Here is a 12,950-nt window from a genome sequence, read left to right as displayed (position 1 = left end):
ATGACAATTGGTAAAGGTTATTTTGAAATTAACTGTTAAAGTTAACTGTGAAAGTTCCTCTGACCTAATCAAAACACAGAAGATTGATACTTGTTAATATGGTCTAGGTTCTCTGAAACCCCAAACAGAACATGACTCTTTTTGATTGAAGTTTATAGTAATCTCTTTATTATTTTATTTGTCAGCATTGAAGACATGATGGGCATTCACATCAGATATACTTTGCCAGTTTTGGTTCTGTTGTTCTTACATCCAGCAGCAGGGCAAGATGAGCTGATTGTCTCCACTGACAAAATGCAAAGTCATTGGACCTGCTTCGCTTCAGACGACCAGAGCCTGCTGAGGTGTGGAACGGAATATGAGATGCCAAACGGTACTCCAATTCATGCTTCCAGGAACAGGATATATTGTACGCAGAAGCTGAGATGTGGAATCCTAACACCAGAATTAGCGAAGACTGCCAGTACCTCAGTGTTTGGACTCCTTCAACTGATTTCCAGAACAGAGCCAAACCCTTAGTCCCATTTATGGTGTGGATCTACGGTGGAGGCTTTTCCAAAGGTACTGCATCCCTGGATGTGTACGATGGGCGTTTCCTCAGCCATTCGCAGCAGGTAGTGTTGGTATCTATGATCTACCGAGTAGGAGCATTGGACTCCCTATCTCTACCTGAAAGTAAGAGCATTAAAGGTAATGTTGGTCTATTTAACCAGCGCCTGGCTCTCAGCTGGATGGCAAGGAATATTGATGCATTTGGAGGTGATTCATCTTCCATAACCTTGTTTGGGGAGAGTGCTGGAGCTGGCTCTGTGGGACACCATTTGCTTTCACAGGGCAGCTTCTGAACTGACCGCTTGGACCATCTGCTGATGAAATGGAGGCTTGCTTAAGGGCAGTTGAACCTGAGAAGATAGTCAGTCTTCAATTCGATGTCATTTCTGGTCCCATGATAATAAGTTTGCATTTTCAGCCAACAGTGGATGGAGAATTTCTTGTGGACATGCAGAGTGTTTTAATCCAGTCAGGGCGTTTCCTGAAAATAGAATTACTTTTGGGATTGAACAGGAATCAAGGGACATACTTCCTTGTTTATGGTGCACCTGGATTTGGAATCGATAACCAGAGTCTTATCAGTCAAGACCAGTTCCTCACAGGTGTGTCCATGGGCCTCCCAGAGGTGGCTACTTTTCAGTATACTGATTGGACAGATGAGCAGAACAAGCCTAAAAGCAGAGAGGCCCTAGGCTGGTTGGTGGGCGACCGCTATTTCTCATGCTCCTTACTGGATTTTGCCCTTAGGTATGTCGAGAATGGTGGCAGTGGCCGGTTGTTCCTCTTTAACCATCGCTCCAGCTGAACCCCTGGCCTTGGTGGATGGATGTAATGCAAGGGGGATGAGATCCCATTTGTTTTCGGGATTCCTTTGAACCATATCTTTGGATTCTCTAAGGATGAGGAAGCACTGAGCAGGAGGATCATGGACCACTGGAGCAACTTTGCTAGAAGTGGGTGAGTGTAAATCTGACACAACATCTACTTTATGAGCTTATGTTCTATCCAGATTCACCCAAACATCAATATTCTGTTATCAATTGCTCACTCTAATGTCATTTCAAACACATTTGACTTTCTTTCCTCCATGCACTGTGAGGGGAAAAATGTGCAAAATGGTATCTTTATGGTATACTGTAACATCTTGCTACTAAAGTAGTACCCTTCTAGGTAGGGCTGCAAAAATATTGATAATGGAAGTTTGAATGAGATATAAAAGCTACTGTGAAGAAGAATGCTGTCAGTGAATAACAACTTGCATTTTGGTTGCTCAACACATTAAAAGCATCATGTGATGTGTAGCATGATATGACTTGTGGCATACAAAACATGGGCAACCCTTATGGTGCTGTTCTTATCCAAGTGTCTGATAGAATGTTGCATGGTGTTGAAATAATGAAATTTTATTTTTGGCTGAAATATTCCAATAATACAGAATATTATACTCGCATTTGTGTATACTGTCTTATCAGGGCCAGATTAACACTTTGTTGTACCCTGGGCAACAATATTCAAGGGCCCCATCATCACGACCCCAGGATCACCATAATCTGGTCATATACAGAATATATTACTGTAATATACAGTAAATATACTCAATACTTCAAATTCTAACTGTCATAAGGTGTATTTTGATTTACAATCGCTCAAAGAACTACAAATGCTCAAAGAACTACAAATGCACTACTATGTCCCCTATCAAAGACATTCACTCACATATGATGCTATGAAAACAAAACACATCAGCATCTGTATAATCTGGTAAAATTGACCCACTACACTGAGAGGGAGGGAAATATCCTCCATTTTCACAAAAAATGAATAAATAAGCAACCACTTTCAAACCATTGTTTATTTAACAACATTTATTCCCAATAGAAATGTATTGAATTGATAGAGCTATAACAGAAGACCACAGACAACACATCAAGAAACATTTTGGTCCTCAGCTCATTTTAAGCAGAAATCACCCTGACAGGGTGACCCTGTTTCCTCAGAATTCAACAAGGCAATCAAGTTATTAGTCCAACACAAACAATTTGAAATCTGCCAGTTATCCCTCCACAACAATTTACAGCATTTTAATGAAGCTGGCACCTCAAGGAAAAAAATAAATAAATAAAATGCAGTATCACTATTATCTGCTCATAAACATTTTTATCCTAAGCTCATTTTAACTTGTTTTAAAATAGAACAACAACATATCACAGCACAATTAACCAGTTAAACATTTTAGTGCTACATAAACATTTAGAAATCGCTGCCTCTGGGTTGTTGCTTGAAGTTGCTGCTGGCTCTTCGCTCTCCGGGCTGTAAACGTAAGCTGGCGGTGTAGAAAAGTCCTGGCTAGCTGAATTGTCCTCGTCGTTGACGGAAGCTGACTTAACAGAACTGTCGGCAACATTAACAGGAGTGAAGAAATTACCTATTTTAGGTATATACTTTAAATTTTCTGCGTTTCTGATGTCCTTTTCCTTTTTTAATTTCCGCTTCGCGCTCCCACTTAGCTTCTCCATTTTTTTTCTGTTGTAGCAACGCCTGACGTAACCCGCTCGGCGTAACATTTGACCCACCTCAAGCGGACTGACCAATGAGGAGAGGGTCTTAACTTGAGGCCCTCTCTTCATTGGTCAATCCGCATGAGACTGACTCTCAACCGCTCTCAACTCACGTTCAAAGTCATAGGCAGCGCAGCGTCTCTCTGTGCAGCACAAAAGCCCGTGTTGACAGTTTGTTTATTATAAAGCGGGAGATTACCAGATACAGTATTTTGCTCGCGCCCTTGCTGCCCTGGGCCCTTTAGAGGTCTTGGGCCCCTGGGCAATTGCCCAGTTGCCCATATGGTTAATCCGGCCCTGTGTCTTATGTATTTGTATATATTTACTAAAAACACTGAGGGGGATTGTTTATATTTATAGCTGAGAAAAATATAAACCAGTGCAGATTTGGAGAAGTTGTTTAATCCAAAATATCTTGATGAGACAGGCTTTCATCTACTCCCACTTTTTCAGTTAATGTGTAAAAATATATAAATAAATACATTTTAAAAAAGCAAGTCTTGGTGTTGCTGGCAGGCTTGTGTTGATTAGCATCCTCATTTGTTTGGCATAAATTATGAAGAAGCAGAGACAGCCTTTATTGTGGCTGTGAGCAAGCTTAGATTCTTACAAATTAACACTTCATACACTCTTCACGCTGCAGGGGAGAACAACACGATGCTAATACATCAATGAACATGATCAGTAAACAAGATCACAAAAGAACACGCTGAAGTTAATCTTTTCCCGAAATGGGCTGATACTTGATGAAAAGTATTGAGTGCAATTCCTTAAATAGCTTGTTTTGAAGACTTTGCTGGGATTGTGCATTAAGATTCAAAGCCTCTTGTCATAAAGGACTGCAAGGTGTTCTTTACAAGAGCATGTAAACGTCGTAGCTATTGAGTCATTGCATTGATTTTTTTTGGCTTGAGTTGTTTTGGGGCATAAATGTATTGATGTAACTTGGCTCCATACATAAAATGACCTTTTGGTTGATTTCCTTGCTTGACGTTTCAGGGATCTGAGCGTGGAGGGAGCGGATTTGCTGCCATTCACGCTGGAACATCAGCAGTATGTCACGCTTAACACTGGCCTGTCACAAACACTCCGGATGCTTCGAGACCAGCAGTGCAAGTTCTGGGACAGTTTCCTGCTGTAACTGCAGTATGTCACAGGTGAGAGTCACAGAATGATAACAGCCGTCCACCCACACCTCACAAACAAAGAAAATAATGACACGATCACTTCTGCTTGTTTCTCCAGCTCTGCCTGGCCAGCACATGTGTCGTCTTCTAGTCTCTCGAAGACACCTGCAGTGCAGACCTGGCCAGCTAGTGCAGCTTAATGCAGGACTGGAGTGTTTCAAAGACACTGCAATTATTTACATTTAAAATTATGGATTTGTTAGAAGCTTTTAATGGGGTTTTAAAGGGTTCCCACAGATCCCTGAATAGTATTAATTTGGATTTTTTAAATTGAAGGTAATAAAAAGTCTTATTTTTAATGAGAGGTCTTAAATTTTAGATGACACTTTGACTTAGACATATCTAAACACTTAACCAAATTAAAACTACCTAATTAGCATTATATGATTATTATTATTATTATTGTTTCGTTACTTTATTATACTTTGCTTGTTCATGTGACAATTGGTGGCATTTAAGACTGCATGTTACATACTGTCTCTTACACATTAAAAGAAAAAAAAATTGGAAAATCTATGTTCAATTGTAAATTAATTCTATCATCTATGATCAGTGTTGGTTGTATGCAAATTTAATTTTTTTTCAGCCTGAGGCTCATTAATTTCCCTTTTGGTGTGAAAGGGCTTTTACATTTGCCAAACATTTTGCAATGTAATGGAGTAATGCATTACTTTTAAAAGTATTTTTTTTTTCCCAACATTATGATGTTATGGTAATTGTTTTTGCGATGTGCAAGCTGACATCAAGTTTGTAACTCACGCTTATGCCCCCAATATTCAAGATACAGAAGCCCAATGAGTTTTTGTACCATATTTACATTGTATGTAGTTCACATATCACAGTCACATGACCAGAGTGTGTTTTTTTTTTTTTTTCAAATATCAGCACGATTGCAAATGTTTTTTTTTTTTTTTTTTTTTTTTTTATATACAACAGGTAAGTAAACAGTAAGTTAACATAGTGAGGCACATTTTATACACAATATTGTCAGTATTGTTTGTTTTTCCTTTTGAATTGAATTGAGTGTCCTTGCATTACTTGTGCAGTTGAAAATGCAATGTCTTGGACCTGTGCATATCTTTAGTTATTCATGGATTGCTATGGAATAACAAAATAAAATGAGAAGCACAATTTGACCTGGAATCCAGGAGCTTGAGATTGAAATGTACACTTTACTCAAAAGTTGTCCCTGACGTGAATAGCAAGTATTTGTTAAACACGTTCAGAATGTATCCATAAAGACACATGGATATGTGTAATAGAGAAATATGTTGCAGAAATGCTGCTATGCAAAAACTCTATCAATGTAAATTCAGCGTGAATGGGTTTGAATGCTTCAGTCTTGGCCGTGCATCCATTTTATCCATTATACATGTATCCCACCATCAGGGTGTTTTCATGTGAAGTAGGTTTGATATTCTATTTGTTTTTGAGGACTTTGCTAAAGATCACCAGTGGTAGAGTTATTTGAAGAGAAACTGAGAATAAAAGTGTTTGAGTCTGAAGTTATTCAGGCATTCGTGACTAAACACATGCCTTTTGCTGACATCATAATCCATAATGAAAAAGAAAAAGAGCTTCTCCAGTGAAAAGTTTTTTTTTTTTTTTTTTTTTTTTTTTTGCTGCACTGAAGAGCGTTTTGCTGTAGTTCCTCACTCATTTAAACTAAACATGTAGATTGTGGTCTGTTTCTAGCCCTGCGGTGAGAGATGCAAGCTTTTAAGTGCGTTACTAAACACAAGGTGGAAGAGCAAGTCACGGCATTATGTACTGGAAGCGGTTGCTTGTGTTATATTATATTTAAATGGCTTTTGGCACACTTAAATATATCTTGTAAACCTTGAGCTGTCTTCACAGCTGTCATTAGTGATTTAAGCAATGAATATAGACTGATGCTTTTAATCAGCTTTCTGGAGGTCTTTACAAGGTGATGTTCAATAGTGTAGCGTCTGGAAACTCCCGAAGTTCTGGATGTCAGTGTTATCGGAGGTAGAAAACGGAAGAGAATTGTAGTTCCAGGTAGTGCGACCGTAGGGAGCAGAATTGAATTTGACACTGAAATAGAATGAATCGATTCTGATTTGAGTCTAGGTGAAGAAATACATGGAGAGCTGCAGGAAAAAGACTTGTCTTGTTTATGTTCTGGAGGTCAGGCGCCAGTGACTGCGCATACAAATGCACATATGCGCAAATTGAATTATAGTCACTGCGGGCAGTGTGCAGTCCCTCTGGTGTTTGAGACGGCAAAGCCATTCCCAAAGGATTTGCAGACGGGCCTACTCTTTTGAGACTGCTACGCTCATCCACAAAAAAAAAAAAAAAAAAAAAAAGGAGTACTTTTTTTCTTTAATGTAGGGGCATACGAACGAAGAAAGCTTGGCTCATGAATATTAATTAGTGATGCAGCACCCAATCGTAGTAGCTGATTTGCTGAAATGCATCTGAGTGGGGTCATGTCGAGATGGTAAACTCCATTCAGCCTCTGCTTTTGGTCTGTAAGGTAAACAGTGATTATGGAGTGTGAACCAAATCAACACCATTAAATTATTTCAGATGCAATCCCCCTGGAGCATCCTGGGATAAAGTGTCTTGATCAAGAGCACAATGGTGATCACGTACTGACAGACTTTCACATGCACTTTGTGTTTGTTTGTCCTGAAGTTCATGGCTGTGGTTAAATGCACTTGCATCTTACTTTTACGATACGATACTTTTATGATACGAAATTGATGTTAACATAATTAGTTATGTTTTCAGAACAGGACAAAACATCTGATATGTCTAAATAGATCAGTGCATTGAGGTGAATGCAGCCTATTAAAGCTGCCACTGTTTATGCTGTCATCAATAATCAAAAAGCACTTTATATTTGCTTGTATGTTTTGAAACTATAATTAGTTGGTTAAATTCTTAACAATTGTTTTGATTTATTATAAATTTGTAATTATTTTGAAAAGTAGTCTGCTCATATAATTTAATAAAAACGCACAAAATAAATTTAAATGAAAATGTCTGCATATAATAATAAAAGCTGATAGTAATATTAAAAATTGATAGTAATATTGATAAAACACACTAAGGATTAATGAGCTGCTGGGCTCATGTATATTATTGACTTTGTCTGTGTTTACTCGAACTGATTTGCTAAAATCAAAACGGGGACGATCATAGATGAGCACCAGCCAATGATTTTGCTGTTTGGGCATTAGTTCCGCCCACTACCGGACAAACCGTAAATATCATTTACATGTAGCACATCAATTCTGCATGGTATGTAAGACTCTCTCGCTCTCTCTCTTTCTTTGCGTGTGTGTGAGAAACAGTGCTCTCAGCAAAGCGACGGCTAGTCGTGCACCTTCACACTAGAGTTTAAGGTGCGTCAATTACAGGTACACTGTGCATCCATTGAGATGAATGGAATAATAGCACAGATGGCATGAATGGAGAGCGAAATTCTAGTTAATTGGTTTCAAAATGGTCTTGAAAAAGTCCTACATTTACATTCATAAAACTTGCAGAAACCCTGCTTTTGTAAAATTCCTTTACCAACAAAAGCCAGATCCTTAATGACACCATCCACCTGGAAGTGACATCATTTTGGAGGGAAAACAACAACAAAAATCATTGAGCGTTAGTAATGGGTTCTTGTCATTGTGTAAACATTCAAATGTTAATAAATGTTTAAGTGCGCATTTCTACAATTCAGCTCTATAGAAATATTGGCAGCACTACCATATTTATTGTTTAAAGTTACAGAGTTGAAAAGTTACTGCAAAACAGGAAATGACTCATATGTTGATCTCCCTGTTTAAAATATTAACTAGAAATTGTTGGAGAAATTTGCTGACTCATATACCAAGTCCTTGTCCTTGATTTTCTAGTGATTCTCTCACAAGGAGCTTTTTATGATTGTGAGAAGTCATAAAGTTCTTTTACTTGATTTCATTCTAAATAAAGAACACGATTATCTTGCCCTGTTTCTCTCTTTCTCTCTCTTACTCTCTGTGAGTGACACGGATCAAGTGACATTCTGTTGCCATGCAAGCCGCGAGTCTCTATTCACAACTATTTTCTTTCAACTATAGCACTTATGCTTGAAAACAAGGGAACTAAAATAATAACATTTTAATAATGTTTTCAGCAGCACTGCAATATTAGAAAATTATGCAAAGAGAAATTAAACTTCCACTAATTCAAATTTCCATGAATTACCGTACAACAGCTAACAGTTGTTATTATTTGTTTTATTTATTTATTTTTTTAAGCAAGGTTGTACCAGTTATTCTGCTGGGTAGTTTAATGATTATGTTAGCATGCTGCTCTTAGAAGTTGCTTTTTAAATATATAGTTCACCTAAAATGTTGCATGCTGTGGAACACAATATTTTTTTTAAGAATCAAAAACATTTCAAATGCAAAATTATATATTTGTTAAAATGCATAATAACATTGTACATGTACAGTCTTGTAGTGTCATACAATTATTTTTGGTGAGCTACTATTTTAACATGTAACCTTGGAGATAAACATCCACTATCAGGGAATATTTCCAACATTATTTTGGGTTTCCAGTATTAAGGACAGGCCAAGACATTGAGCTGAGATTTGAATATTTGATTCAAGTTTTGGTTCTGCTCGAACAAAGTTAAATATAGGGCTTCATGATGAGAAAAATGTATAGCAATTTATCACTTTTTCATTAGGGCTGTTACCATGTTAATGCACGCATGCACCACTGCACAAACTCAGATGGTCATGTGGACTCTGTTTACGCCTCCCAAATGTTTCTCAGGTCTAAATGACTTTACTTCTCATTTTCACTATGATAAATCCAATATCCTTCTGTCTCAAATTTGACCTGCCTCTCTCTCTCTCTCTCTCTCTCTCGCTCTCTCTCTGTGCTGTAGTGAGTATTGATGAAGTGAAGTTCCAGTGGAAGTCTCAGTTTCACGGCTGGATTTCTTACATGCTGGACTGGAAGAATCAATTTAACGACTTTGCCTCTGTCAGAAAGCAACAGTGTGAAAACCTTTAATGTTTGACCACATTTTATCCTAAAAAAGCCCATGCAGTGCACTTTACTACTTCACAAAGCTTTAGAAAGCCGAAGCCCATACAAATGTATGGAGGAAAGCACTTCTGTGGTTTCTGTATCTTCACAACTTGGTGCCTTTTTGCTTCCTCCGGTCCTTGTCTGGCAAAGAATTGCTATTTTGGAACTCAAAAAGGGTCCTTATTGAGGTACTTAGGTAAGTTTTGAGGCAAGTGATGCAAAAACATGTCTAAGTCACTCCAGTATATATATATATATATATATATATATATATATATATATATATATATATATATATATATATATGATTATTTATTTATTTTTTTAAGGTTATCCTGGTACATACATACATGCATACATACACAGCTGACATGAGAACAGAAAAACAATATAACAAAGCAACCTTTAAATAGTAAGACTTAGCAATAAATAATGTGTATAAATCTGGAACAGTAGATTAATTTATGTACAGACTTGTGCATTTTTACTGTATAAATAAAGAGATATGCATATGTATTTACATAATACTTGAGAAGGCAATAATTAAAGATGTAGAATGATTTACGGAAATGAATAACAGAACACAGGTAATGATTCATATGTTAGCTGTTTAAGCTGGAGATGACATGGGGAAAACCTGTTTTTATCCCTAGATGTTCTAGTGCACAGAGATCTGTAGCCTCTGCCTGAGGGAAGAAGTGCAAACAGGTTGTGTCCGGGGTGAGAGGGGTCTTTGATGAAGTTACCAACCCGTTTCTTCACTCTGGAGTTGTACAAGTCCTGAAGACTGGGCAGGTGCACATCAATGATCCTTTCTGCGGTCCTAACAGTCCGTTGCAGTCTTCTTAAATCTGATTTGCTGGCTGACCCAAACCAGACAGTTATAGAAGAGCACAGAACAGACTCAATAATAGCCGAGTAAAACTGTGTCACCTGGTTGAAGTTTTTCAGCTGACGAAGGACGTACAACCTCTGCTTGGCCTTTTCATATTTTATATATATATATATATATATTAAATAAATATATATATATATATATATATATATATATATATATATATATATTAAGATAATATTTTTTAAGCCATTGCAACATTATTTTATGCTAAGTGTAACCCTAAGTGTAACTGATTATCTTTTTAGAGTAATTATACATCATGATAGTATTTATTCTACTGCCTTTCATTTATGCTGGATTAAGTAAATAAAAATATTCTATAACTGCAATGAGAATCTAATTAGAATCATTTCGAAAAATGAAATTTACAAAACAAGCTCAACAGTCAAAGGATGCATTATATATTTCACACAGATTATTCTTATTATTATTCTTAATGGCCAAGAAAATGAACTTTTGTTCGATTGGTTTGGTAATGTGTGTGACTGTTGAGTGCTGCACTTTTAAACAGTACTATTTATGCAATCTGATTATATTTAATGTGGAATATTTTTTCATGATTTGCTTGAGGCTTGTTCCTTGTTTTGTTATCAAAAAGGTAAATTTTAATACTTTCCATTCTAATTAATGTAGTTGAGTGAATATATAGAATTAAATATGAATGAAAGTGGAAACTCTGCATTTTATGATGAAATTCGGGACAAATGGAGTATTTTTAACACAGAGCTTCCTTCAAACAGTAATAAACCACAGTGTTTACACGGCACATTTTTGGTGCTTTAAATAAGTACTTCTATAATGGGAATGAAGATGAATACTTTGTTGCAGCAACATGATGCTAATATTACACGACTGGTCACTGTAATAACTCTGTGGCAGATTTTATGTAACTCTTTCTTTCTTTTTGGGATATTAATCACTGAGGATGTGAGCACTATTACTGTCACTGTCTGTTCTTTCTAACTTCTTGGCTTAACACAATTTAATAAACTTCTTACTGTTAGTGTACATATTATTACCTTGCAAATATTCTCTTACCTATAACCAGGGTCCGAAATTAGCACTCTTCAAGCCTTTAATCTGAATGAAATTGGCTTTGGCAGTTGAAAAAGTATGTAATGCATTGTTTATTTTCTGCTGAATTGAATGATAATCATACTCTTGCAGATATAAATGATGTGCTCTACTCAAGGCTGTTGACTACTAAGGGAAATGTCTGTCATGACTCAACCATTTTACCTTCTTTAAATTTACATTCAGATGCTTTTCTAACATGCCTAAAGTAATTTTCTAGAACTCCATGTGGCAAATATTCCTCTCATTATGCCTTCAGAACAAAAATATGAGGAACAAAATCACAATGGGGCGTCAGGTTGTTGTGACAGGTGCATTTTCATTGATAGACGGAGACTGACTCATCTTGTGTATGTGATGCTGCGACACAATGACCTGCAGCACAAATGTGCTGGAAAAAAAAAGAACAACAACTAAATAATTCAGTTGTCATAGAAACAAAATGTTATATCAGTATTAGTTATGTTTTTAGTTTGTCTAGATTTTGGAAAGAAAGCAAAGCCATAACAAAAGAAAGTGGTCATTATATATGTCAGTTGATAACACCACTCAACACTTCCACCGCTCAATCATAATGAGCACCTTCACCTGAGTTCTAGCGCCGGCACCGGGTTAATCAACAATCAACTCACCACATATAAGTGTAACCCGCTGTAACACTCTGTGGGGGTCGAAATGAACAGGTTAGTTTGAATGGCCACAGTAGCATATCATTATATTGGACATCTAAATTTGCAAGGAGGATTTGAGACTGCAAATGCACTACAACTTGTGAAAGAAGTACAGTCAATGGAACAAAGAGAAAACACAATCAGGCCTGTAAAATAAAATTTTTTCCCCAAACACAGTTCAAAAAGTCCTTTCCTTGTGTTGTTATTTGTCCTTTAATAAAGTCTGACCCTTACAGGAAAGGGAAAAAATAAATATATTGACAAGCAGAAGTGGTCACATGACAAAAGAGAGAAAAAATCTCCTACCCGGTTATTTTCCCTGAAGTTTTCCTAATGGTGTGTCGGATTCTCTTATCTGTATCCAGGGACTGAAGATACTTTAAGGGTGCTGAATTCACTGCAGGAAATGACACCCTGTGCCATCAATTATGTGTAATTGGTTATTGGCTCGCCATTAGATTGTCTAAAGTCGACTCAGAGAGTACCCATCAACAGAAAAAAAAGTGATAGATTTCATCTGAAAAAAACAAACAAACAAACAAACAAAAACAAAAAAACTTTTTTTTTTCACTCATCTTTTACTATCTTTCGAAATATTTAGGCTTTAAATGAACATTATTTCTCTCCGCTCTGTCCTCTGTAAAATGGCTGCTTCTTCTTTCTGAATTATTTGACTCGTCACTGAGAAACGCCCTCTAGTGGAGAATAGTAGTTACATAAGCACACACCTCGCATCCAGTCTTTCTCTGGTCTCATTTTGAGCAACGGACTGCTTACCTGATCCCAGCGTTTCCACGTTATACACCAAAGCTCCTATCGCCAGTGTTTCTCCAAGCTCCTGTGTCTGTGTGTTTCCCCCAGTCTGTTTCTGTCATGTGTATACCCTCACCTGGTCTCTCATCGACATCAAGCTGAGGTGTGTGCTCATCACAAACTCTGTTCTCGCCACCTGCTCTTC

At 37.1% G+C, this 12,950-nt stretch overlaps 1 long non-coding RNA gene and 1 pseudogene across 1 annotated transcript; one reads left to right on the top strand and one right to left on the bottom strand.

The window, feature by feature from the left end:
- The first annotated feature begins 410 nt into the window (after nt 1–410).
- LOC122148616 lies at nt 411–9,331 on the top strand (annotated as a pseudogene).
- A 1,551-nt stretch (nt 9,332–10,882) lies between these two features.
- On the bottom strand, nt 10,883–12,718 carry LOC122148679. Its single transcript, XR_006162550.1, has 3 exons — nt 12,299–12,718; nt 11,954–11,982; nt 10,883–11,712 (listed from the first exon to the last, which is right to left on the bottom strand). It is a non-coding gene; the product is annotated as an uncharacterized LOC122148679 (long non-coding RNA).
- Nucleotides 12,719–12,950: the final 232 nt, after the last annotated feature.

This window comes from Cyprinus carpio, chromosome A18 (genome assembly GCF_018340385.1).
Source record: "Cyprinus carpio isolate SPL01 chromosome A18, ASM1834038v1, whole genome shotgun sequence".
NCBI classification, from domain to species: Eukaryota; Metazoa; Chordata; class Actinopteri; order Cypriniformes; family Cyprinidae; genus Cyprinus; species Cyprinus carpio.
The sequence above is the reverse complement of the archived record's forward strand: the minus strand, read 5'-3'. Positions and strand labels throughout refer to the sequence as shown.